Below are 24,640 nucleotides of genomic sequence, written 5' to 3' on the forward strand. Positions count from 1 at the left end.
ACCAAGTAGCTCACCGGCCCATGATGCTTTAAGCGTCCATGGTGGCTGAAGTGCAGCGCCGCCAGCTTTCCCTCTAGGTAATAGTAAGAAACTCTATGCTGCAAAGAGCTTTGTTGTTTAGAGCCTAGTAGGAGTGCTCTGAAACGAAAGCTGGTGCAGAGGAAGTAAACAAGGCGTTGTTGTAAAGAAATGTTTGCGTGTGTCATGCTAGTAGCTCTGTAGTAGTGAACGGCAAGGTAATTCGAAGAAAAGGGCAAACTGCAAGAAGCTATTGTGCGCGATGGAGAACTTCAAAGTTAAGGAACTCATCGAAAATTCTGAAGATTTCGGCCCTTCAAAACGAAAGCATGTGATTCTTGAGATCATGCGGGAAGAGGAAGTAATGGCTGAGGAAGGCAACGACGCCTGGGATGAGATCAAAGAACGCCGTGAGCGCGAGGAGGCCAAAGAACACTTTGGGCGCAAGGCCAAAGAAGCTGTTGGCGCGAAGAGGCAGAGAAATGGAAGCAGCCTGAGATAAAACGGCGTGCTCGCGTGAGGAAACTGATGGACCTGGAGCTTGAAGCGCATCGGATGAATTTCGAGAGAAATAAAGCATTATCCGTTCTGCATGACACTAACGGTCGACAGCCGAGAGACAAGTCGTGTGCCTTCGTGATCGCCGAGTATATGGCGAAGTATCTGGTAGAGTTCGAGAGCACCTGTCTGGAAAGTCGCATCGAGCGGGATCATTGGGCAGAGGTGTTAGTAGCCCTTCTTCCCGACGAAGCGTATGATGTTGTGAAGCGCCTGTTGAACGGCGGCTTGTCGAACTACGATGAGCTGAAAGGCTTCTTACTGACGAAATGTAACTTGTCACCAGCGCGAGCAGAATAGCACCAAATCGTTTTACGATTTTCCCTACCAGTTTAAAGCCGACATTTTATAATGGCTAGAAAATGCGAAATGTTCGGACGGTCATGACACTGAGGTAGAGTGCGTATCTGTGGAGCAGCCCTGCCAGTGCGGCACAGAGGAAGGTAGTCCGTACGCGGCAGATGTAACTTCTGCTGTAACAGTGGAATGTTCCCCGCATTCGTCAGCTGAGAAAACCTCTATACCTTCGGGTAAAGTATCCACAGCATCGGACGATGCAACTACAGAGGTCTCGCCCATTGAGATTAGCGCGCAGTTGAGCGAAAGTCGATCTCCTAGCGTGTCAAAAGCAGGAGGAGTTGCAGAGCATGGCACAGAAGAGGTCCGGCTGGACATTCATGAACAAGCCAGTGCTAATGAAAACGAATTCAAAGAGGATAATCAGCATGAATCTGAATCGTTGTTGACGGAAACACCGGAGATTTTGGGTCAGCGGATATGGACGCATAGAGTTTGCGGACGCTGAGTTGTGCGTTTGCGTTTGTGACGAGCGATGCAAAACGAGTGTCGTGCTTTCGCACCGCTCTGAGCTTTCATTTCATTTCATTTATTTCGCCCTTAAAGGCCCGAGCGCATTACATATGGAGGGAGTTAAAAGTTGTTTTGTGTAAATGCACTCATGATGAAAACATAGGCAATGAAAGAAACACTTCAACTGCACACGCTACAAAAATAAAATAAAGAGTATCAAGTGGTTATAAAATAAGAGAAGCCAAAGAAGTACAGAAAAATACAAGAAAAACAGGGAAAGTACAGAAAAAAAGTAAAGGCCAACAAACTGTTCACGTGTTCTGAAAATGACTGGTGAGTTTCGCGCGAATTGATTTGCGATCGTTGCGTGACACTATGTCGTTGGGCAGGGCATTCCAATGGTTTATTGCGTGAGGAAAAAAGGAACTGCTCATTGCTAAAGTACGGCTCTTGATGCTGGCTATGGGGTGGCAGTGACTGAGGCGACTGGAAATTCGGATCTGTGGTTTCAGCAGGGGGTGTTTTGACATCGAATGGTAGAAAAAGCTGTGCAGTAGGCAAAGGCGTGAGATTATGCGGCGTGATTCAAGTGTGGGGAGGAGGATAGAATGAGTGCAGTGATGCTACTTTCTTTTGAGTAATCAGAGGTGATAAACGGGTCGCGCGGTTTTGGATGGCCTCAAGTTCGGCGCTAAGGTACGCTTGAGAGGGATGCCAGATGGATGATGCAAATTCAAGTTTGGGACGAACAAATGTTAGGTAAGCAAGTTTTTTTACTTCGGGAGATGCTGACTTGAAGTTACGTCGGAGATAACCTAGGACACGGGAGGCATCAAAACATATTCTTTGGACATAATTCACCCAAGATAGTGAAGATGTCAGATGTAATCCAAGATACTTATATGACGTTGTTGAGGCAATCGGAACGGAGTTAATATTGTATGAATGATGAATAACTGCGCGTTTGCAACAGAACGACAACAGTTGGCATTTATCTAGGTTTAAAGGCATGAGCCATCGGTCGCACCATGTGGCTATTGTGTCAATATCTTTTTGTACTAGCTGACTATCGGGGGGATCACGAATAGGGCTGTATATTACGCAGTCGTCCGCGAACAGTCTTAATTTGGCGTTTGTGTTTACTGAAAGATCGTTGATGTAAATGAGGAATAGCAGTGGTGATAAGGCAGCGCCCTGGGGGACACCTGGTGATACATCGGTAAGGGGTGAGCGGCAACCATTGCATGAAGTGAATTGCACGCGCCCATTCAAGAAATGATCAAAGGTTATCAGGTTACCAGGAATGCCTAGGGAGGAGAGTTTTGCGAGCAGGTGCGAATGAGGAACACGGTCGAACGCTTTCGAAAAATCTAAAAAAACGGCGTCTATATGAAGGTTATTGTCCATAAAGAGTAGGATGTCATGAGTGAATTCGGCCAATTGGGTTTGTTGGTGGGGAAAAAAGAAGTTAATTGAGTCTAGATGGCTCATTGAGTTAGACGATATAACATGTTCGAGTAATTTTGAAGGAATGCTGGTCAACGAAATGGGGCGATAGTTGGAAGGATTTGAGCAGTCACCTTTCTTGAATATTGGAATTATTTCAGCTATCTTCCAGTCATCGGGGACTTCTACGGATTCCGGTGATTGGGTAAAAATTAGATGCAGGATTAGGCTTGAGACTGAACTAGTATTTTTCAGGAGTTTACTGTTTATAGACCAGATTTTTTTACCCTCGCACGCAGGCTGCGGGCGCGCTCCTACTCTCGACACCAGTCGCCATCTGTCGGCGCGCGCGGCCCGAGGGACTGCTGGTCGCGCCGGCGCCGCACGTAGAACGCATGTTTACGTGTTCGCTTCTGCCGTTGTTGTGCTCCATCAGCTAACGTATGAGGGTATGTGCTGTGCGTCACTACTCACATTTCCTCTCTGCCAGACAGTACTGCGGTTATCTTGCGCGCAGTTACTCGTTAACGTGACATCCGAGGGTAGTCGACCAGGTAGTGTACGGACTGGAAACCGGCACTTCTAAGCAGATTTCTGCGCTGTCGTGTCGTTTGTTGTCGCCTTTTACGTGTGCTATCATCTATGATAATTTTATGCATCAGAATGTAGATCTATTGATTTGACTCAGTGGAAAAGTAACTGGATAGGCGAGCTGCAGACTAGGTTGTCCCGACGGAGCGCGTGTTTTCGATCACCAGTACGTGTTCAGCATCCTTGCGCTGAGCTTACTCTTGTTCCCATTAAACACATTTCATGCACAGGATTGTAAGTACGACCGCTACCAATTTCAGCTGCTTTTTCCGCACGCATGTCAGAGGGATCTGGGGGGCAAAGGTTTACCTTTAGTACCTTTCTGCTGTTGGTATCTACCTTAGTTTGGTTTTGTTTATTAAGGTTTTACGTCCCAAAGCGACTCAGGCTATGAGGGACGCCGTAGTGAAGGGCTCCGGAAATTTCGACCACCTGGAGTTCTTTAGCGTGCACTGACATCGCACAGTACACGGGCCTCTAGAATTTCGCCTCCATCGAAATTCGGCCGCCGCGGCTGGGATCGAACCCGCGTCTTTCGGGCCAGCAGCCGAGAGCCGTAACAACTGAGTGACCGCGGCGGGGCGGTATCTACCTTAATCATAGGAAAATATGCGCGATTTCATTACATTTTCAACACTTAGCCAAACTGCTACGCAACGCTCTCACACGCGGCGAGAGCTCCTGAATAAAATAACGCGACTTCGGACCTCAGAATTAGTGAAAGCTGGATTAGCTGCTCATACCTATTCAAGCTTTGATAAATTGAATTAAAAATTGAAAGTACGTTTTTATGCGCCAGGTTGCATAAACCATGACAAAATTTGTTTTCTGTTGGCGCTGCGACTCAGTTGAGCTCACAGCGGTATTTTGTTGATAAACTGGCGCACCACGCAGGCGACAAGAAAGCCCTGTTTGTGGAAGGGAGGGGGGCTTTATGGTTGGCAGGAAGGAATACGAGTGCATGGGAATTGGAACTGCATGCTAGCCACGCACCTAATGCTTGATATTGAACAAAAAGTTTCTTTGCGGTGGAGCACCAAGACGGAAGCGATATAAGCACGAGCGCGTTCTAAGCGCCGGCACAATTAACGTGAATGCCAAACTAAATGTCATTAAAACGCGTCAATGTTATCGCTTTGATAACGTAAATACTTCCTGCAACACAGCCACGCTGCGGAAGGATGCTCCACAATGTTTTTTTAGCGCCCGAAGCGCGGCTATATGCAAGCGCCGCCGCGGAGCTGCCGCAGCCCCGCAGTTAAAGCCCCTCAATGAAACAAAAGTAGCGAAAAGCTTTGAACTTTCCGACACTCGGAGGGCGCCACCAGCGCCACCGTGATCGGCTGTGCGCGCACCGAGCTCCAGCAAAATCTCGTCTACGTCCAGGTTCCTGACCTCGGATCGCCACCAACCGGTCTATAGGAGTGCTACTTCATCGCCTGTACGCCTGGTAATCAAAATTCGAAACGTTCTGCGCCGTTTTCTGGCGCATCAGCATCTGGCTGGCCACCCACGCCGGGCGCGCTAAGCCAAGCCTACATCTGCACCGCCGGGGCAACGCCCCCCGCGCTCGCCAGCTTGCTCGCAACCGGAACGGCGGGGAGCTCGCCTAGCCAGTCAGCAGCCCAGGCGCTGAATCACAACCACTCTGCTCCCGTGGCGCCCCGGCAAGCCACCGCATCTACGATCGTCATGAAATTTGCGAACCACCTCAACCTCGGCAACACTTTATTCCCTGTGCTCCGTCGGTCAGTGATGGATTCCGCCCGCCCAACCAAGACTGAACGTGACAATACTTACATCAGACTCCGCACCTCGCAAAACATCCTGGCCATCGATACCCACCGCCCAGCCGCTACTGACAAGCTGCTCCAACTCAAGCAAGTTTCACTGAACAACACCCAGTACGAAGTCACCTCGTACGTAGCTAACGACCCCCTTAACGCCCGTGGTGTTATACACGGCATCACCATGGACTTTACCGAAGACGACTTTGCCGCTAACCTTCGTGTTGACGGCACCCGACTCCTAAGCGCCCGCCGTCTCGGACGTACCAACACACTTCTGCTCACCGTCGAAGGGCCCCGTCTACCACGCTATGCCGTCTTCTACAGCGGAGTGTACCGCGTCTACCCGCAAAAGCCCCACAGCAAACAATGCACGCATTGTCACGCCATAGGACACCGTGCCGACGTCTGTCCTAACAAGCCTAGCCTTATTCGCTGCTCGATTTGCAGCCAGCCGTTTCCTCCTGACCAAGACCCAACGACTACCCCACATGAATGTGAACTACACTGCTGGAACTGCAAGGGCGACCACACCCCGTCTCATCCTGAGTGCCCCGCAAGGAAAGACGCCGACGCTGCAGTCCTAAAGTGGCACCGCGCCCAACGACGCCATCGCGCCCGCGCCGCCCCTCCACCCCATAAAGCCGACGCGACCATCTGGCCGACCTCGAACCACTACGAGGCCCTTCAGCCCTCCTGCAGCAGCAGCAGCAGCAGCAGCAGCAACAGCCCGGTGCACGAGACCGCGCAAAGAAGTCAACCTCAAACCAAGCCCTCTGCCAAGCGGCCACCGCCCACCACTTCTGGTGCGGCAACCAGCACCTCCACCTCCTCTACTAAACCGCAAGCTTCCGTGATGCAGTCACAGACTCCACCAAGTCACCAGGTGAGCGGTCCATCTCCCACATCCATCGCACCCCTCCCCCGTCCTTCCAACACCGGTTTTACTCACGTCCCTCCACACCTACTCCGCTTTCACCCCTCCCTACCGACAACGCTATTGCTCTCATACAGCAATCCCTTGCTCCCGTCCTATTGGCCTTACAACAACTGGCGGCTCGCGTCGAGCAACTAGAGCACCATCTCCTCTCCCTCGCGTCCTCTGTTGCTCGATGTCGATGGTGCTCCCCATCTGCTGTCCTTACGGTTGTCATGCATGAGCCCCGGGTGGACTCTACCACGCCTGGTTTCCGTTTGTCGCCCACTCCGTAGTTCTTGAACCAGATTTTCTTGTGCAGCGGTTTTCCGGTGTAGTATTCATCTGCAGAAGGAAAGGGTCGTGATACCACATTGTGTAATAAACAGCGTGGCTGATATCCGAGAAGCATGAAAGCCGGAGTCTTCCCGTTGGGAAGGGGAGTGCGCCGATAATGAGAAAGAATGTGGTCCAGGCGAGATTGCAAACTACCTCGCGTGTTTTTGTTTAACCCGTGCTTCACAGTCCGTACCGGAAGCTGTCCGCATATGACTGATGTCATTGCGCTTCATATATGCCCTGAACTCCTCGCTAGTGAACTGCGGCCCGTTGTCCGTCACAAGGGTTCTCGGCAAGCCGAATCGGCTGAACATATTCTGCAGTGCTTCAATTGTTTTTCCCGAGCTGGCTGTCTTCATTAGAGTGACCTCGATCCATTTGGTATGAGAATCTACCACAATCATCAGCATGTGACCTTCCTCAGGACCTGCAAAATCAACATGAATTCTCCGCTGTTTCTAGCCAAGGCACGGGTTGTCGTGCAGGGGGCATGCTGCCCCATTCTATGCACGTTGGGCATGCGCTAGCCAGCTTCTCAATGTCTTGATCGAGTCCTGGGTACCAGAATACAGAACGGGTCTTCATAGCCGCTACTCCTTGATGAGCATCATGCAACATACGCAGCATTGGTAGCCGCGCACTCCTCGGAATTACCGCTCGATGGCCCCAGTACACAATTCCATGGCTGGATGTCAGTTCGTCCTTCCTGTGCATGTATGCGCGTAAAGGCTCCTGAGCAGGTTGCAAGTATCGTGGCCAGCCGTTCTGAATATAATCGCGGACTTGTGCGAGTTGGCTATCGTCCGCAGTCATCGTAGCCAGATCGCTCGCCGACAGCGGGCCGGAGTCTAAATGATCGGTTAGAAGGACGTACTCACTAGCGTCCTCTTCTGCAGCCTTAGCGTCATGCGCCTGCCGTACAGGCAAACGGCTGAGGGTGTCCGCCGGAATTAACGCCTTCCCGGGCTTAAACTCTATCTTGTAGTTGTAGGCGCTTAGTAGGAGTGACCAACGCTGAATCCGTGCAGCGGCCATGGCTGGAACGGGCTTAACAGGGCTGAAAAGGCCGAGGAGGGGCCTGTGATCTGTGACGATGCGTGAACCGATTCCCGAGTAGATATTCCCGGAACTTTGTAACACCGAAGACCACAGCCAATGCCTCTCTTTCGATTTGCGCGTAATTCCGCTCAGCCGGTGACAGAGTTCGTGATCGGAACCCGATTGGTAGATCTTGCCCATTTACTCTGTGATATAGCCCTGCGCCAACGCCACACGAGGATGCATCGGTTTCCAAGATAAGGGGCTTATTTGGATCGTAATGCACCAAAAACTTTGCCTCTTGTAGCAGCCGCTGGGTTAACCGGAAAGCGTTATCTTGTCTCACTCCCCACTACCAGCGTGCGTTCTTTCTTAGCAGTTCATACAGCGGCTCCAGTTTCCCAGAAATGCGTGGTAATAGGTTACGAAGCCCAAGAATGCTCGCAGTTCCGCAACACAGTTGGCTTCGGCATCTTTGCTATCGCGGCCATGTTGTCCGTCTTAGGCAACAATCCGTCCGCACTTATACAATGTCCCAGAAATTCAACTTCTGGTTGCCTGAACTTACATTTCTGCGGATGCAACTTGACACCGTGCTGCCGGAAACGTTCCAAAACTTGACGCAGCGTGTCCGAGTTCCCTCGTTTTTCCGCGATTACCACATCGTCCAGGTAAACTTGAACGCCCGGAATGCCTTGCAGGATGCCTTCCATACGTCTCTGAAAAATAGCAGGGGCGGAGGCCACACCAAAAGGAAGTCGATTAAAGCAAAACAGGCCTTTCTGAGTGTTTACGACCAAGAGCTTCCTGGTTTCCTCGTCGAGTGGCAACTGATTGTACGCATCTTTCAAGTCGATAGTGCTGAACACTTCACCCCCGTTTAGGTTAGCAAAAATATCCCGTATTTTTGGCAATGGGTACTGCTCTGTGACACATGCAGCATTCGCGGTCACTTTGAAATCGCCACACAATCGAATGGAGCCATTCTTCTTAATAACGGGAACGAGAGGCGTGGCCCCAGTCCGCACTGTCGATAGGCGATAGAATGCCTTCTTTAACAAGCCGGTCTATTTCCTTAGACACTTGCTCTCGCATTGCATATGGCACAGAACGAGCTTTGCAGAATCGCGGCTGCGCATTTTCATGCAACCGCAAATGAACTGCGAGGCCACCAATGCGTCCTAGGCCTGGTGTAAACAGATCGCTAAACTCTTCTAACAGCGCGCTAACCGAAGCTTGATGTGGAAGATTTCTCTCACCCGTACGTACCTCGCCGACAATGCTCAGGACAGCCCTTCCGTTGCGTTCAAATGCGCTGATAACGTCGCGTCCGCACAAGTTCGGACCGTCACACTGCAGCACGGTTAGCTTCGCTTCCAGAGTTTTACCATAGTACGAGACAGGAAGCCGGAGCTCCCCCTTCACGAGAAGCTTGCCAAGAAAGCAGGACAACTGCAAAGACGTCTCGCGGAGCGCAGGCCAGGCGTGCCGATGCTTGCAGTATGTCCCCCACGTAATTATGGAGACCGGTGAACCGGTGTCTACTTGCATCTTCAGCGGAATTCCACTTCAGTCGAAGGTGTGAACCACGGGCTTGACCAGGTTTAACAGATGCAGTGTACACATTTAGCAGACAAAGCTCGCTGTCGCTCTCTGAAGAATGCTCTTCGCAATGTGCCACTCCTGGTTGTTGCAGTACACACATCTTCGCTAGATGCCCTTTTCGTCGGCAGCGAAAACACTACGCCCGGCGAAACTTGCATTTCGCTGCTCTGTGCCCAGTGCTACCGCAGCAAGAACAAACAACACCATCGCTCGGTCTAGGTGAAGTATGCAGGCGAGTCTTCCGGTAATGCGGTGGACCCTGCAGCTTGCACTTCACAGCGTGAACGTTGCCTTGACCCTTTGTCTTATCCATGTGATCCACGTTGAGGGTCCCCGCAGGGAGGCGTCTGCAGCATGCAGACGTTGGTGAGTGGCGACACCACGGGGTTAACCCGAGCATCCGCAGGGACATCCCCACAGGGGGATGATGGTGAACAATGCGTCACCACGGACCCGAGCATCCGCGCTTAGCCGTGCGTGGCATCGTCGTGTCCGGGGAAAAGGGGATCCTGGTGGTTGAGCCGATGCCGAGCGTTTGGACCCTTAAAGCCCCTCGGCGAAGGCAACACACCACTTTGGCCCCAGCTTCCTGTAGACGGCACCTCCGGCCTGACCCTACCGGGGGAAATCGGCAGTCGCCTTTTCCTGTCCTCCCCTCTATCTTTCACTTTCCTATTTCCTTTCTTACAACTTTCCTGTATCCTCCTCTCTTCTTCGTTTTTTCCTCTTTTTCCTGGCGGCGAGGGTTAACCGTGTGTGACCAACTACCCTGAGTTGAGTCATATTAGGTTATAGTTAAGGTGTACAGCTGGCGTGGGCAGGACTTGCTTTCAAGTTCCTGTCGCGTCCCCCTGTTGGGCTCCATGGTGGGTGGCTGGCACCATGACCGAAAAACCTCAATTTTTTATGGCTCCCCCCCTTTCAAAACTTGATCGCTCTCTCAAGAGAGGGCGGACCGAAGCAGACGACTTTTTTCAAAAAAGAAAAGTATCATTTCCAAAATTTCACGTCATCCATAGCAAAGCAGAAGAAACGCAAGCAAGGATAATATCCCCATTCCAAGTCTCAAAACGCTTGACGGATGCCTTAGGCCTTGGCTACAAGGTGTCAAAAATGGCCAGTGGCGACTTACTTCTTGAACTGCGCGACAGCATACAACACTCAAAAGTTGCAACAATTGTATCCATTGGGGACATCCCTGTCTCTGTGACCCCACATCGGTCTCTGAATACTGTACGAGGCGTCATCTCAGAAATAGATTTTGTCCACCTTTCTGAAAAGGAAATGCTCGAAGGACTTACCGACCAAGAAGTGATAGATGTCCACCGGATCAAGATCCGGAAGGATGGCAAAGCAATGGACACCAAACACCTGATCTTGACATTCAACATGAGCACATTGCCTGAATCCATTGAAGTAGGCTACCTTAAAATAAATGTAAGACCGTATATTCCCAACCCACGCAGATGTTTCAACTGCCAGAGATTTGGCCACGGCTCTCAGAGTTGTCGCGGCCGCAAAACTTGCGCAAAATGCTCTTCGAAGGACCACCAATCCGAAGAATGTGTTGCTAACCCACGGTGTGCAAACTGGGAAGGCGACCATGCTGCCTACTCCAGGGCTTGTCCGTCCTGGAAGAAAGAGAAAGAAATCATTACTCTCAAGACTACAGAAAACATTTCTTTCAAAGAAGCAAGAAGACGATACTCACAGACAAACAAATTCTCCTTCACTGCAAAAACAAACTTCGCCGATGTGGTGCGTGGGCGCGGCGCACCACACCAGGCTTCGGCACCCGTCCAGGTCACACGTAGTGAGCATGGGGCGGGGCCATCCGCGCCGTCTGGTGGAGTAGCTAACGCTACTCCGCCTACCCCAAAGGAGGGGACGCAGACCCCCGGGTCGGCGGGCCCAAAGACCTCTTCCCACAGGTCGAGGTCTAACTCAAAAATCAATGTGCCTCCTGCACGGTCGTCCAGTGCCTCTACAGAGGCGATGGACACGACCCCGGGCAGCCCCTCGCCGTCCACGTCGGACGGTCGGCGGAGCTCCCTGGATCGGTCAAAAAAAGACAGGCCCCGAGTCACGGGGTCATAAACAACTTGATCTAGTTTTTTAATCAGTACAAACACAAAACTAAGATGGCTTTCATAATACAATGGAACTGTAGAGGAATGTTGAGGAACTACAGTGATATAACTCATATTCTAGGGTCAGTGATGCCTCTAGCCCTATGTCTCCAGGAGACCAATCTTGGTCCACAACATTCAAATATCTTAAAACATTATACAACTTTTAGGCGTGATCGCGAACATGCAAATAGACTCTCGGGAGGCGTCGCAATCATCATCCAAAGCGGCGTCCCGGCTCAAGAAATCAAACTGAAAACAAAACTTGAGGCGGTTGCGGTTAGCGTCATCAGCTACAAAACCATAACAATATGTTCTGTATATCTCCCCCCACACATCACATTAACATGCCAAGATCTAGAAGGCCTGATCGATGAACTGCCGGAGCCATTTCTGGTAGTTGGCGATTTTAACGCTCACTCTCCGTTTTGGGGAAGCGAACGCTGTGACTATAGAGGCCAAACAATCGAAGATTTTATACTTTCGAATAATGTCTGTCTTTTAAATACGGGAAAAGCCACATATTGCTGTCCAAGCTCAGCAAAAATGAGCTCTCTCGATTTAGCTTTCGCATCACCATTACTTTTTAACGATTTTAAATGGGATGTTTTAAATGACCCCATGGGCAGCGATCACTTACCTACCGTCATCAGGCTCTCATCGTCCACTTCAATCATCCCCACTAGGCCACGGCGCTGGAAAATTCAGCTCGCCGACTGGTCACTTTTTACAAAAAGTGCCACTCTGGAAAAGGAATTTTGTGACGACCTTAGCACAGATGAAATTAATGAGAAGTTTACTGAATGCATAATATCGGCCGCAACACTCGCTATACCACAAACAACAGGACTTGCACAAAAGAAACACAAAGTGTGGTGGACAAAAGAATGCACATTAGCAAAAAAACAACAAAACAAAGCCTGGAGCGCTCTGCGTCGATATCCCACTGCAGAGAACTTACTTACCTTTAAGAAGACAAAAGCCAGAGCGCGGTATGTGCGAAGAAATGCAGAGAAAACCTCTTGGCAGAAATATGTCTCCTCGATAAATAGTTCAATAACATCAAAGAACATGTGGGAAAAAATTCGTAAATTTACTGGTGACCATACCCCTTTCACACTTCCTCTCTTGACAGCACCCGGGACACAAACATCTTTAGAAGAACTGGCCAACATACTGGGCGAGCATTTTGCTGAGATCTCAAGCTCATCCAACTACACAAACACATTTCAGAAACACAAAGCAATAGCTGAAAAACAAAAATTTCCATCTGGAGCAGGTGTACATGAGGATTATAACCAGCCTCTCACACTACAAGAATTAAATAAGGTGCTATCTTCTGGAAAAAAGACAGTACCAGGACCAGACAACGTGCATTACGCTATGCTTGCACATCTCTCCGAGGCTGCTGTAGAGGCACTGTTAAAATTCTTTAATAAAATCTGGATAACTGGAAATATACCTGACGAGTGGAAAAAAGCAGTCATAATACCTTTTCTCAAACCCGGAAAACCACCAACAAGTCCTAGCAGTTACAGACCAATAGCCCTCACCAGCTGCATTGCTAAATCTTTCGAAAGTGTAATAAACATTAGATTGACCTTCATACTTGAATCTCGGCAACTATTAGATACACACCAATGTGGGTTTAAAAAAGCATGCTCGACCACAGATCACCTTGTCCGTCTAGAAAACACCATCCGGGAGGCGTTCATCCACCAGCAGCACTGTATTGGGGTCTTCTTCGACTTGGAGAAGGCCTACGATACTACGTGGAAGTTCGGCATCCTCCGTGACCTAGCAGAGCTAGGTATCCGCGGCAGGATGTTGAACTGCTTGAATGACTTCCTGGCTAACCGCACATTCCGAGTCCGCCTAGGAGCAACTCTCTCCATGACTTTCACCCAAGAGAACGGCGTACCCCAGGGGTGCATTCTAAGCACGGCACTCTTCATAGTAAAAATGAATTCCTTAGCTAAAGTAATACCCAAGTCCATAATGTATTCAGTTAATGTAGATGACCTACAAATAGCATGCACCTCCTCTAGCATAACAACCTGTGAGAGACAAATACAAATCACACTAAATAAACTAGGTGCTTGGGCAGATAGAAATGGGTTTAAATTTTCTCCTCAAAAAACAGTAGCTGTTCTTTTTTCATTGCGACGAGGCCTACAGGTCGATCCCAATCTATACCTGAATCACACTGCGCTACCAATTAAACAAGAACACAAATTTTTAGGCTTAACTTTCGACAAGAAACTCACATTTCTACCACACATTAACAACCTTAAAAAGAAAGCTTCTCAAGCCCTCAATATCTTAAAAGTTCTCTCACGGAAGCGGTGGGGGTCCGATAGAGCAAGCCTTTTACAAATATATCGCTCTCTGGTGCGCTCCATGCTGGACTACGGGTGCATAGTATATGGTTCGGCAAGAGCATCCTACTTAAAAAGATTAGACCCCGTTCATAATCTTGGTCTGCGCCTATCATCTGGAGCATACAGAACATCACCAGTAGTTAGCCTTTACGTGGAAACTAATGAAGCCGCTCTTGAGGATCGAAGAATCGCCCTTACATGCTCATATGTCTTAAAAATCCGTTCTCTTCCGAAACATCTCTGCCATCCAATTGTTACCAAGTGCCCATCTAAAAGATTATTCATCAACAAACCACATTCTATCAGGCCATTACTACTGCGCTTTGAAGATAAATGTGAAGAGCTAACAGTACTAGATGCCCTACCGAATATTGCACAAAGGAATGAATATTTACCACCATGGTACAGCCTGCCTTCAGTATGTGACCTCACAATGACACATTTAGATTAAAAGGAAACGCCAAATGAGTACATATTACAGGAATTCTTTGCACTACAAGAAAAGTATGACACCTACATTGAAAAACAGAAAGTCACGTTGGAAGTGCAGTAATCCAAGGAAAAAATAAACAGATAATGCGACTACCAGAATGCGCATCGGTTTTTACTGCTGAGTGTTATGCCATCTTTGTAGCTGTAGAAAAAATAGTAAGAGAGAATATCAAAAATAGCATCATTTAAACCGATTCCCTGAGTATGCTTAAAGCACTGCACTCCAGAAATGCAGCTGAACCTATAATAGGAAACATCATACATAACATAGTTAAAATCACAAAACAAAAGCATAACATTAGATTCTGCTGGGTTCCTAGCCATGTTGGAATTGTAGGTAATGAGAAAGCAGATGTATGCGCTGCACAAGCCCGGAATGGCCAAATAAACCAAGTGAACATACCGCACAGGGATTGTTTAAAATTTATATACAATAAACTCAAAAATAAGTGGCAGGCTGCATGGCAAGAGCACGTAAACAACAAACTACATTATGTGAAGCCAATTTTAGGGGAATGGCAATCATGTAGGGATCAAGAACGTTTTACCGAAGTTATTTCATGTCGGCTCCGCATTGGACACACCCACCTCACGCACAGCTTTCTGCTAACCAAACAAAACAAACCTCTCTGTGAAATGTGCGGTGCCGAACTCACAGTGAACCACATTTTAATTTCATGTGTCAAACTAGAAGAACTAAGAAAGAAATATTTTACAACATTTTATAGGGAAAGACTTCCATTACACCCCATGTTACTTTTAGGCGATCGTGCACTGGTTGACATCTCATGTATTTTTAGGTTTCTCAAGGAAGCCAGCGTTTTAAACAAACTCTAAGTATAAAAAGCTTCACCTTTAACAAAAACTCCAACCTTGTGTTTGGCGCATCATAGCCTCAGTTGCTTTTGCGCCATTAAAATCAATATAACTAACTAACTAACTAACCACGTTGAAGGCTGCCATCTCGGCCGCTAAAGCTGCCTCCTGTGCTTCTTTGAGTGTCAGCGACAATTTTGACAAGAGTGCTCGCTGAACTCCAGCGTCACGCAGGCCGCAACTAGTCTGTCTCGTAGCATCCGGTCCCTTGACTCGCCGAAGTTGCAACCGCAGGCCATCTTCCGAATTGCGACAATGAAGTCCTTCGTTGTTTCGTCAGGACGCTGATACCTGGTGAAGAACTTGTAAGACTCCGCTATTTCATTGCCCTGCGGCGCAAAATGCTCAGTCAGTAGCTCGACCAGCTTCTCGTAGGTAAGCTCTTGAATCTTGGCCGGCGCGCAACGCCCCGTTATTATGCCGACTGTTGCTGTACTTAAAGCTGCCGTTAGCAGCGCCCGTCGCTTCTTCGAATCATCGATTCCGTAGGCTTCAAAATAGGACTCCAGACGTACTTGGTATGCTTCCCAACTGTCTTCCACTTCGTCGAAACCCGGCGGTCTAACGTGGGCTGCCATGGAGCAGCCAGTGCCCGGCGGTGGGCCGCTCGTCGCCACTGTAGTGAATCGACAAGTGGTTGGCGAAGAAGAAGGAACGAGCTTTATTAGCGGTTAGTAGTTTTTATAGCCTCTTGGCTAGTGACGTCACCGGGACCACTGCCGATAACAGACGGCTTGGTCGGTGGGCCTCATAAGATAAGCACGGCACGTGTCAGTAGCGCATTCGGTTCACAACACGCCTCACATCCTCTCAAGTAAGCAAACTGGAAGGCTCTCTGCGTCGCTTCACTCGATTAGCCATGGGAGTTCCCATCTACGCCGCAAATGCTCTGATCGCAGACGCCGCCATTTTCAACTCCCTCGAAGAACGCGCAGCAGCACACCACCGAGCCCAGATACACCGTCTCTCTACCTCCGAGCAAGGCAGAGACCTCCTCAGCCTTTTCGGACACACCATTCCCCAACTTCCCCCGCTTCAACCATCTGCTCCCTCGTGGAAAAGCCTCCAGCGTTTTACTGTCAAACCCATTCCACGCCACATGTCTCCAACGATAAATCCCGGGCTGCGTGAAGCACTGGCGAACCATTTACCCGCACTGGGCCACGACACTTACTATACCGATGCCCATATCCTCGAGCACCAAGTAGTTATTGCAGTAGTCGGCCCTCGAAGCACCTCCACACATCTCCACACAGGAGTGCCCTCCTCATCCGACGCAGAAACTCTGGCCATAGCAGAGGCGATTACGCTTCACGACCACCTTTCCTCCACCATCACCATACGTGCAGACTCTCAGGCTGTCATACGCTCATTCGAATCTCAAAAACTCCCTCCCCATATCCTAGACACTTTGCTGCAATACCTAACAGCCCACCTTATGCTCCATGTCCGCCTTGAATGGATTCCTGGTCATCAAGGTATACCGGAGAATGAGCTTGCTCATGCTCTGGCCCGTGAAAAAATACCACCGGGCCCTCCGACTGCCTGGCCAGCCCATTATAATCCCAAGGCAGACCGCGCTACACACCGACAGGACCGCCGCGAACACCTTCGCAATTTGCGGCACATGCGACGAACCCTTCCGTCACCCTCCCATTTCCTGTGCCGTGCTGACGCCACTCTAATTCGACAGGCACTGTATTCCCACTATATCCTTCATAAACCGGGCAAACCAGCCTGTCTCGTGTGCGGAGAGCATCCCTCAAACACTCATACATATTGGTTATGCCCCCGCGCCACTAACTCTCCCACCATACCTTCCTCCGTGCCTCTCCCCTTTCACCTCACGTGGACCCGATGGACCGTTCCACCAACCTCTCTGCAGCCCACCCTCTGGCCGCTCCTCGCCGCCCACATCCGACACATCCAAGGGACACGTGGCCCCACTCCGCCATCGCCGATAAATAACGCCCACCAAACGGGCAGCTAAGAAGGCTCGGACTTGGGCTGAAGAATAAAAGTTATCTCTCTCTCTCTCTACCGACACTCCTCCTCTCCTGGCGCGCCGCAGGATAATCGAGCCTCCCATTGGCCGAGGTACCGTAGTCACGTGTTAGCGCGCGCTTTTTGGCTCCGCAGCAGACGCCGGCGCCATTGCCGGGGCTGGGAGTCGCGCTTCGTTTTCTGTGGTCGGTTTTCAGTTGTCAGTCGTGTTTTTTCGGATGATTTGGTGTGAAGCGCCAGCGGCTGCAGTCTTTCTTCGCACTAAATGCCGTTTGGCATGATTTTAAACAGACTCGTTCGCTAGCGGGTACGAAAGCCGTGCTGAAGTGCAGGTTTAATATTGCTCGCATTGCGCGGCGTGTCGGCTTGGTTGCAGTCGGGCTCGTTCGCATGTTGTTTGAGCCCCGCCGTTTACGTTGCTCGCTATATATGCAGGTCCAGGCTTGATGTTGCGCGCATTGCTTGCCGTATTTGTGTTGCTGCAGCTGGACTCCTGGGCTCACGAACTCGATGCTAAAGGGGCGGTACTCGCTGTTTGAGCCTACGCTGCTCATGCTGCTCGCGGTACAGGTTTAGCTTTCTGGTTGAACGCATCGCTAGACGTATTTGTTTTGTTACAGTTGCACTCCTTCGCTCACGAACTCGACACCAAAGGTGTGGTACTTGCTGCTGAAGCTCCTGCTTCTCATGCTGCTTGCGATTAAGGTCTAGCTTTCATGTTGTACGCATTGATGAACATATTTTTCAAGCAGGGTTCTAAACCGAAATAGGGCGTTGCTGTGCCTATGCACATTAACGCACCTGTCGCTTCAATACTCGATATCTGCGTGGATAATACTTGAGAATGCAAGCAAGGACCTCTGTAAAACATAGTTTGAGACATTTTGGGTTTAGGCCGTCGTCGCTGCCCCGAATTCCTGCGAAAATCACGCTGCGTGGGGCTATGTAACGTGGATAGATGGTGTCAAATGAATCACTAACGCAGAGGCGCGCGCAATGATCCAGACCATTTCCAAAGTTCGTCATTGGAAAAGCTCCTCATGGCCTTTAATGCGGAGTGGTGACGTGTTAACACTTATGTATTCTTTTTTCAGTTATGAAAGGTCACGCTCTATATTTTTTTTCGTGCCTTGTATCTCCCACGCCACAATCTCAATGCGGCCGAATCGGAGGCAGAAAATCAACAAAAATCATGCGGGCGCGCGGTCCGCTGCGCGCCAAAGTGTGAGCGACGAGAAAGCCACTCGTCGAGCGATGGTATAGTCACTCTAGTGCCGCGAACACACTCGCGCGGGCCACTTCCAACGTGTGCTCCGCAGTCAAAGCGATCGAAGAACAAAAAGTTTCTATAAAGCAGTGCAACGTTGGTCTGGGCAGTGATTACAGTAACTCACTTTTCAATCTCGCATTTCATGATGTCATTTTGACCGAAGCCAAGGCAGAAAACGCAACACAAAGTTCATTCGGGCGCGCGGTCTGCCGGGCGCCAAAAGGCGACGGTTGGGAGCATCTGCTAGCTGCTCCCGGCCTAGATGCCGCCACCGTCGGCGCCCGGGAGAAGCCGAGAGAAGGAGCGCCTGCATAGGAGGAGGAGGGAGGAGATGTCGCTACTTTTAGTTTATTTAGGGGTGTTACCCGCAGTCTCCAAAGAAACGCCCGCACCGCGGCGCGCCAGTCGGCGCAAAATGGCCGCGCCCTGGAGCGGCTCTGAATTCTGGTCTATATTGTCGCAGCCAGCCGATGATGAAGTTTTGAGAGAACTGATTAAGGTTGCTATCCCTGCCGGTGTGATTGTGACTTGGGGCATGGGTATTGCTGAGGTGGCTGGCAAAAAACTTGGACTGCTAGTTGCTGAGAACACTGAACAGAATTATTTATTTAGAATTTCCGCGCACTCATTGCTGTCTATGGGCTCACAGTCAGCGTCAAGAAGCTCAATTCTAGAGGATCGGAGTTTAGGGGAGAGAATACGCCAGAATTTATTAGGGTTTGTTTGAAGGATAGAATGTAAGTCAGAAGAAAAAAAACTTCAGTTTAGCGGAGGCCAATTTTTCATTATATTCTTTCGCGCATAGATGGTATCGTTCCTATGCTTCAGGCAGGTTATTCAAGTTAGCCTTACGGTAAAGACGCTTTTTCCTATTAAGAAGCCTTTTCAGGTCTCTCTTGAACCATTCGTTGTTACAATCGGATTTTACAAGGAAGGACGGAATGTGTAGGTTTTTTAGTGTTAGCATTGTAGTTTTAAAAAGTTCCTAGTTGGCACTGACCGAGCGAGCATTATAGGATTTCACAAAAGAGTTATAAAATTCTGATAGTGCGAGGTTGATTGCATTGAAATTAGCCCTTTTGTAGTCGGTTATTATCTTTTTCGTTGGGGACCGCTTTGTGATGGGCAATAATAGGCGGATGTGAATTAGGTTGTGATCGCTAATGGCTGGTAACATGGTGATGCCTTTAACGTCATCGGGGGAGGTTGTCAGAAGTAGGTCAAGAATGTTACTTCCTCTTGTGGGGCATGTAATGACTTGGTGTAGGTTGAAGTCAAGTGTTAGATCAAGGAAGTGTTTTGATTCGTGGGAAGGTGATCTATTAAGCACTGAGAGTAAGGGCCAGGTAATGTTAGGGAAGTTGAAGTCGCCGAATAAATATATGGGAGAATTTGGAAATTTATCTTTGATGTTGTTCAAAGCAAGGCACAGCGCCTCACAGAAGGATGAATCACTATCAGGTGGTCGATAGCAAATACCAAAAACGACTTTCTTTGCCCTGTCATATGCCCACGTGAGTTCAAGAGTGTCGTCATGAGAGATGTGAGAAGAAGAAAAAGTGTTCTTGATAGCTATGAGAACACCTCCACCTTTTTTGTTTTTCTTGTCATGACGGTATATTGCGAAGTCTGGGGAGGGGGAATATATTTCGCTGTCTCTAATATCATCGTTCGGCCAGGTTTCAGTAAGTAGCACGACATCCGCTTCAATATCAGTAATGTAACCTTCAGGTTTATCGCGTTTTGGGATAACGCTTCGGATGTTTGTGAACGCAATATTCAGGTCGAGGTGTAGTGATGGACGCTGTATAATGACGGGTGAAAGTACATGTTGGCCGGTGGCGTCACGTATCGCTTCGCTGAGTGTTTGCGGGGTAGGGGGGGGGGGTGATTCAGTGTTTCTACGCACGGTAGCTGCTGAGCTTGGGATTTCCAGCACGCTATCAGCGTCAGCCTTATAGTAATAGCATTTACTGCCCACATAAAGTTTGTCGAAAGCAAGTTTAAAGGCACATTTTTTTGGTCTTATGAACTCAAGCAGCTTTGAACGTGATTGGCGTGTAGGAAATTCAAAGTCTTCTCTTATGGCGAAGTTCGTTCCTTTAAGTTTTCGCCCATGGGAAAGAATGTTCTCTTTCGTTTTGACTGTCGTTTTGAACATTTCAGAAAGCAGCTGCAGTAACAGGAACATCGCGACTGAGTGCAGAGCCGACCCTCATCCGCATTCGGCTGAAACGCGTCAGGAGCACGACGAGAGCTGCGTGTGAGGACTATTATCAGGAGAAAACAGTGATTCGTCTGCGCCTGAAGAAGCTAAGGCGCTGGACGACAGTGGAGAACAGAACCTTCCAGACGACATGGGGTCTGTAAACGTCATTCTATCCGGGAAAGATGAGGACGAATGTGCACTCAGGGACGCTGAGGATGAACAACGCAGGTTTGAGGAATTTACTAAAGGCGCCAAAGACAGGCCTGACCTAGGTAGCGCACATCAATCCGGTAACAATCACAGTGATATTGTCAGAGAGCAGGAACCTAAGCGACGGAAGCAGCATGTGCTTACACAGGAAAAAATGAAAGGAAAGCACAAGATAAAAAGCTGCGACCGTAAGGAAAGGAGCCGCCAGTTCAGGAAATGAATTGCCACCGAAATATGAAAGGTAGGCATAAGAAAGAGGGGAGCCGCCGAAAAGAGAGGAAGTTCAAGCGCGCGAGAAGGAATTTCCGCCATCGGAAGCATCAGCTTCAACGGCACATGGACAGCAGGAACGTCAGTTGAATTGAATTGAATTTATTTTTCCAGAACAACTGGAAGGATTTCCAGGCAAAAAGCTGCTTTCGCAACTTGACTGGGCCCGGAAAACCGTTAGATACAGTGGCTTAGACATTTAAGGTGATTGAAATAAACATAAGCAAGATACAACAAAAGGAGAACAAAAGTACACACTATAGAATACATACAATGAAATACACTTACAATGAAATATACATACATTAAAGCAGAATATACACATCAAGTTGTATGAAATGATCAAAAATTTTAGAGAAATGCACGAAATTGTCTGTGTAGATCATAGTGCACCTAGCGAATCAGAAATACATAATGAGTGAATGAGAGAGCTACGTTGTTAGCTCTGAAACTAGGTTCAGAATCGGAGATAAAGAAATGTGCGTTGCATCGCCATCAGACCAAAAAGTGAAGCACATAAGTGTGCCGAGGCAGATGGCTGTGGTCAGTAAGATAAACTCCTTAAAGAAAGCATGCAAGCATTCAAGCGGGAAAGAGTATCATGAGATGAAACTAAGATACAATAGAGCGCTGCCAGGGAGGCGAAAAATTAAGAAGTGGGATAAGGGTGAATCTTGCCGCCAGTAAACAGAGAGCATGACGCTCAAAGGCACGTGCTCTCATGCAGGCTCTCACTTTCCATTGAAATCATGGCGGACACCGCGGTCCCACAGAAAGCTGCTTGCAACATGAGTCATCCTGGCTCGCCAGCGCAGACCCTTCCTCCACCTCCTCTTCCTGTGTAGCGTCAGCTCGAGGCTCATGCGGCGCTTCGCCGGCCGCCCTTTCCAGGCTGCAAAAACCTTCAACAGCCGAGCTCCTGTCGACCATTCGTCCAATTCGAACGGTGGCCTATGGCGTGACCTGATTGAAGCGTTCGAACGGCTGACTGCCGCAACGGTCACCGGCGGCTATAGAAACGGAGATGCCCAGAGCCGCAGGAGCAGACGGGTAGCAGACGAGCCATCGCGCCAGAGAGATGCTCTCCCGAGGCCGCCGTATTCTTTTGTGCTAGCCCGTTGTGCTCTCAGCCCTTGTGCCTACTATGTAAAAGCTCTTGTACATACTGTACATAAACGTCCGTTGACCCGCCGTCGCCTCGACCGTTTCTTCGCTCAGCCCTGCGCCACAGAGGCAGCAGGCTGCGATGCTCCAGTCCCAACTGTGGTGACCAGGCTGGGATGTCCCCAGTCCCAACAGTGGTGGCAGCGGTGGGATGCCCCTCAATCCCAACAGCGTACGCTCCGTAGCGCGTGCGATCACGGGGTAGGGTCTGGCGGTCAGCCGTTTTTCAGTGGGGAACCCCCCCCCCCCCCCCCCCCAAACTTAGCAACCGCTCCCTTCATATCGTTTGTCCCTCGTACGGTTTTGCACAGTGTAATGGTGAGCCATGAACCATTCCTTATAGGGCTGGACGGGTGGTTTTCCGAGTTTACCGTATTGTGATGAAACTTATACCGCACGTTTGTCCCTTTTTCCTCACTACTTCCACAATTCATGGCTGCCGTGCAATCTTACGAGCAGGTGAAAATTGATTTCAGTGCTTGCTGTTTCTGTGGCCGCAGTTCATATATTCCTAAACGTAACATGCATTCATAACATCACATGGCCACTCTGGCAACTTTTTGATGCATATCACTAGAGTTCTCCGTATCGATTCTTCTAAGTCAACATTCTTTGTGCCAAACGACACGGCTGAGAACTGTTGTTTTCTCGCAAAGTAAGGAGGATAGCTCACTATCCGCCTAATTCATGCCATCAAATAGACGCTTTTTACTGTCAGCATTGTTTATGATGACGTAAAACACAACCCTAGGACCCTTATTTCTAACGTAGTTCTTGGCAAGGAGCAGTAGGGGAGCAGTCCGCCCCGGGAAGCGAACAGGTTTCATGGGTGCGGGTGTTGTCGTTGCCTCGCAGTTTGTGCAGTGTTGTTCGGGAAGTGATAGGGGAGAGCGGTGTCAACAGATTTTGGAATGCACACTAAGCACTCGAAAAGACGCCAAAAGTGCCTTTAGAAAGGCACTCTTAGACAATGTGCTTCGCGCGAAGTGGATTTATGCAGTTCGGCTCCTTGACACAACCTCGACTCCAAGGGCGTATGCTTGCAAAGTACATTTTACGCTTGACTGCTACAAAGGCAACGTGTTTCTAAAAGAAGTCTTCGGTTTCACGACACTTCGAAGAGCATTCGAGTGGTGGTAAGATTAGCTCAGTTAAAAAATGTCTGAATGTAGTTGAATTGCACAGACTGCGTACGCTATTTTTATGCGAAGCATACTACTTTAGCTACCACTTCAGCCCTTCACCGTGGTTATGCGCCTCCAAATCACGTGATACATGACGTCACACCACGTGACACGGTGACGTCACGACAGTGGAGAAACGGGGGCCCACCTCGCGCCGTCGCTGTGGTTGTGCGCCTCCAAATCACGTGATACATGACGTCACACCATGTGACTTGATGACGTCACGACAGTGGAGAAACGGGGGCCCACCTCGCGCCGTCGCTGTGGTTGTGCGCCTCCAAATTACGCGACACGATGATGCTTCGCATTCTCCAGGCTTAACCAAGTTAAGCCTCAGCCATTTTTTAGTCTTTCGTGCGCGCCTTCGTAGTGACTTCAATATATCAAAGGTGCGCTTCCGGCGCTAACTTGGTTCCTCTGTGCCTTCAAGATGGAGAAGAGGATTCATTCGCCATGATGCGATAAAATATACGGCCGAAATGTATAAGCTTCACGACGTTCCGTGGCTCAGCGGATATGGTGCTCAGCTGCTGACCTGAAAGATACGGGTTCGATCGCGGCTGCGGCGCTGGCGTTTTGAAGGAGCCAAAATGCTACAGATTTTTGTACTCTGGAGATGTCATTGCTTATTAAAGTACCCCAGGTGGTCTAAATTATCTGGAGCCCTCCACTCATAGCCTGAGTCACTTCGGGACGTTAAATACAATAAAAGCAAAACAAATTTTCTGTGTTTAATTATGGCGCTAGCATTAGAAGTGTGTGTGCAAGAGAAAATGGCGAACGCCGTCTGTCAGTAGGCAGCGGCAGGTGGCCCACCGGGCTGCGAACAAGCTCAGCATAATACCTCGGATACAATGACCCTTTGTGCATTAACCTTGGATGCACGGAGCCGTATTCGACCTCGGACACAGTGAAGTTTCGTGCATTAAACTCGGATGTATGGAACTTATTGTATTTACCTGGTATACAACGAACCTAAGTGTACCACCTCGGATATAACGAACATTTCGCTCATAACATATTCAAAGGATCCAGCGAGGATCGACTAAGAGTTTTACGCTAGTTTGTCAGGAATTTGTGGTTTTGTTAAATATGTGTCAAATATCTTAGCTTTTTCTCCTGTTCAGCGTTCTATCTTCCTGCGAGTGGAAAATTCACGACACATCTACTAAGCACAATTCCCGCAACTGGAGCAGAGGAAGTGCAGTTTCCATACTTTTCTCGCGAACAAATTGGCTACTTTTACTCCTCTCCAGAATTCGGAACAAAAGCTAAGAATCCATACATCCGCAGTAAAGTAACTGTAAGCGTGTAAAAACCACATGCTGCTGAACGCGGTCTTT

At 49.2% G+C, this 24,640-nt stretch overlaps 1 protein-coding gene and 1 pseudogene across 1 annotated transcript in view; one reads left to right on the plus strand and one right to left on the minus strand.

Moving 5' to 3' along the window:
• The window catches only part of LOC149355992 (FK506-binding protein 15-like), a 282,100-nt gene that overhangs the window by 122,534 nt on the left and 134,926 nt on the right, over positions 1-24,640 (plus strand). The gene's annotated exons all lie outside the window — the stretch shown is intronic.
• LOC149355994 (uncharacterized) lies at positions 598-15,728 on the minus strand (annotated as a pseudogene).

Source organism: Amblyomma mixtum, chromosome 3 (assembly GCF_055824585.1).
Source record: "Amblyomma mixtum isolate Tamu chromosome 3, ASM5582458v1, whole genome shotgun sequence".
In the NCBI taxonomy this organism is placed as follows: Eukaryota; Metazoa; Arthropoda; class Arachnida; order Ixodida; family Ixodidae; genus Amblyomma; species Amblyomma mixtum.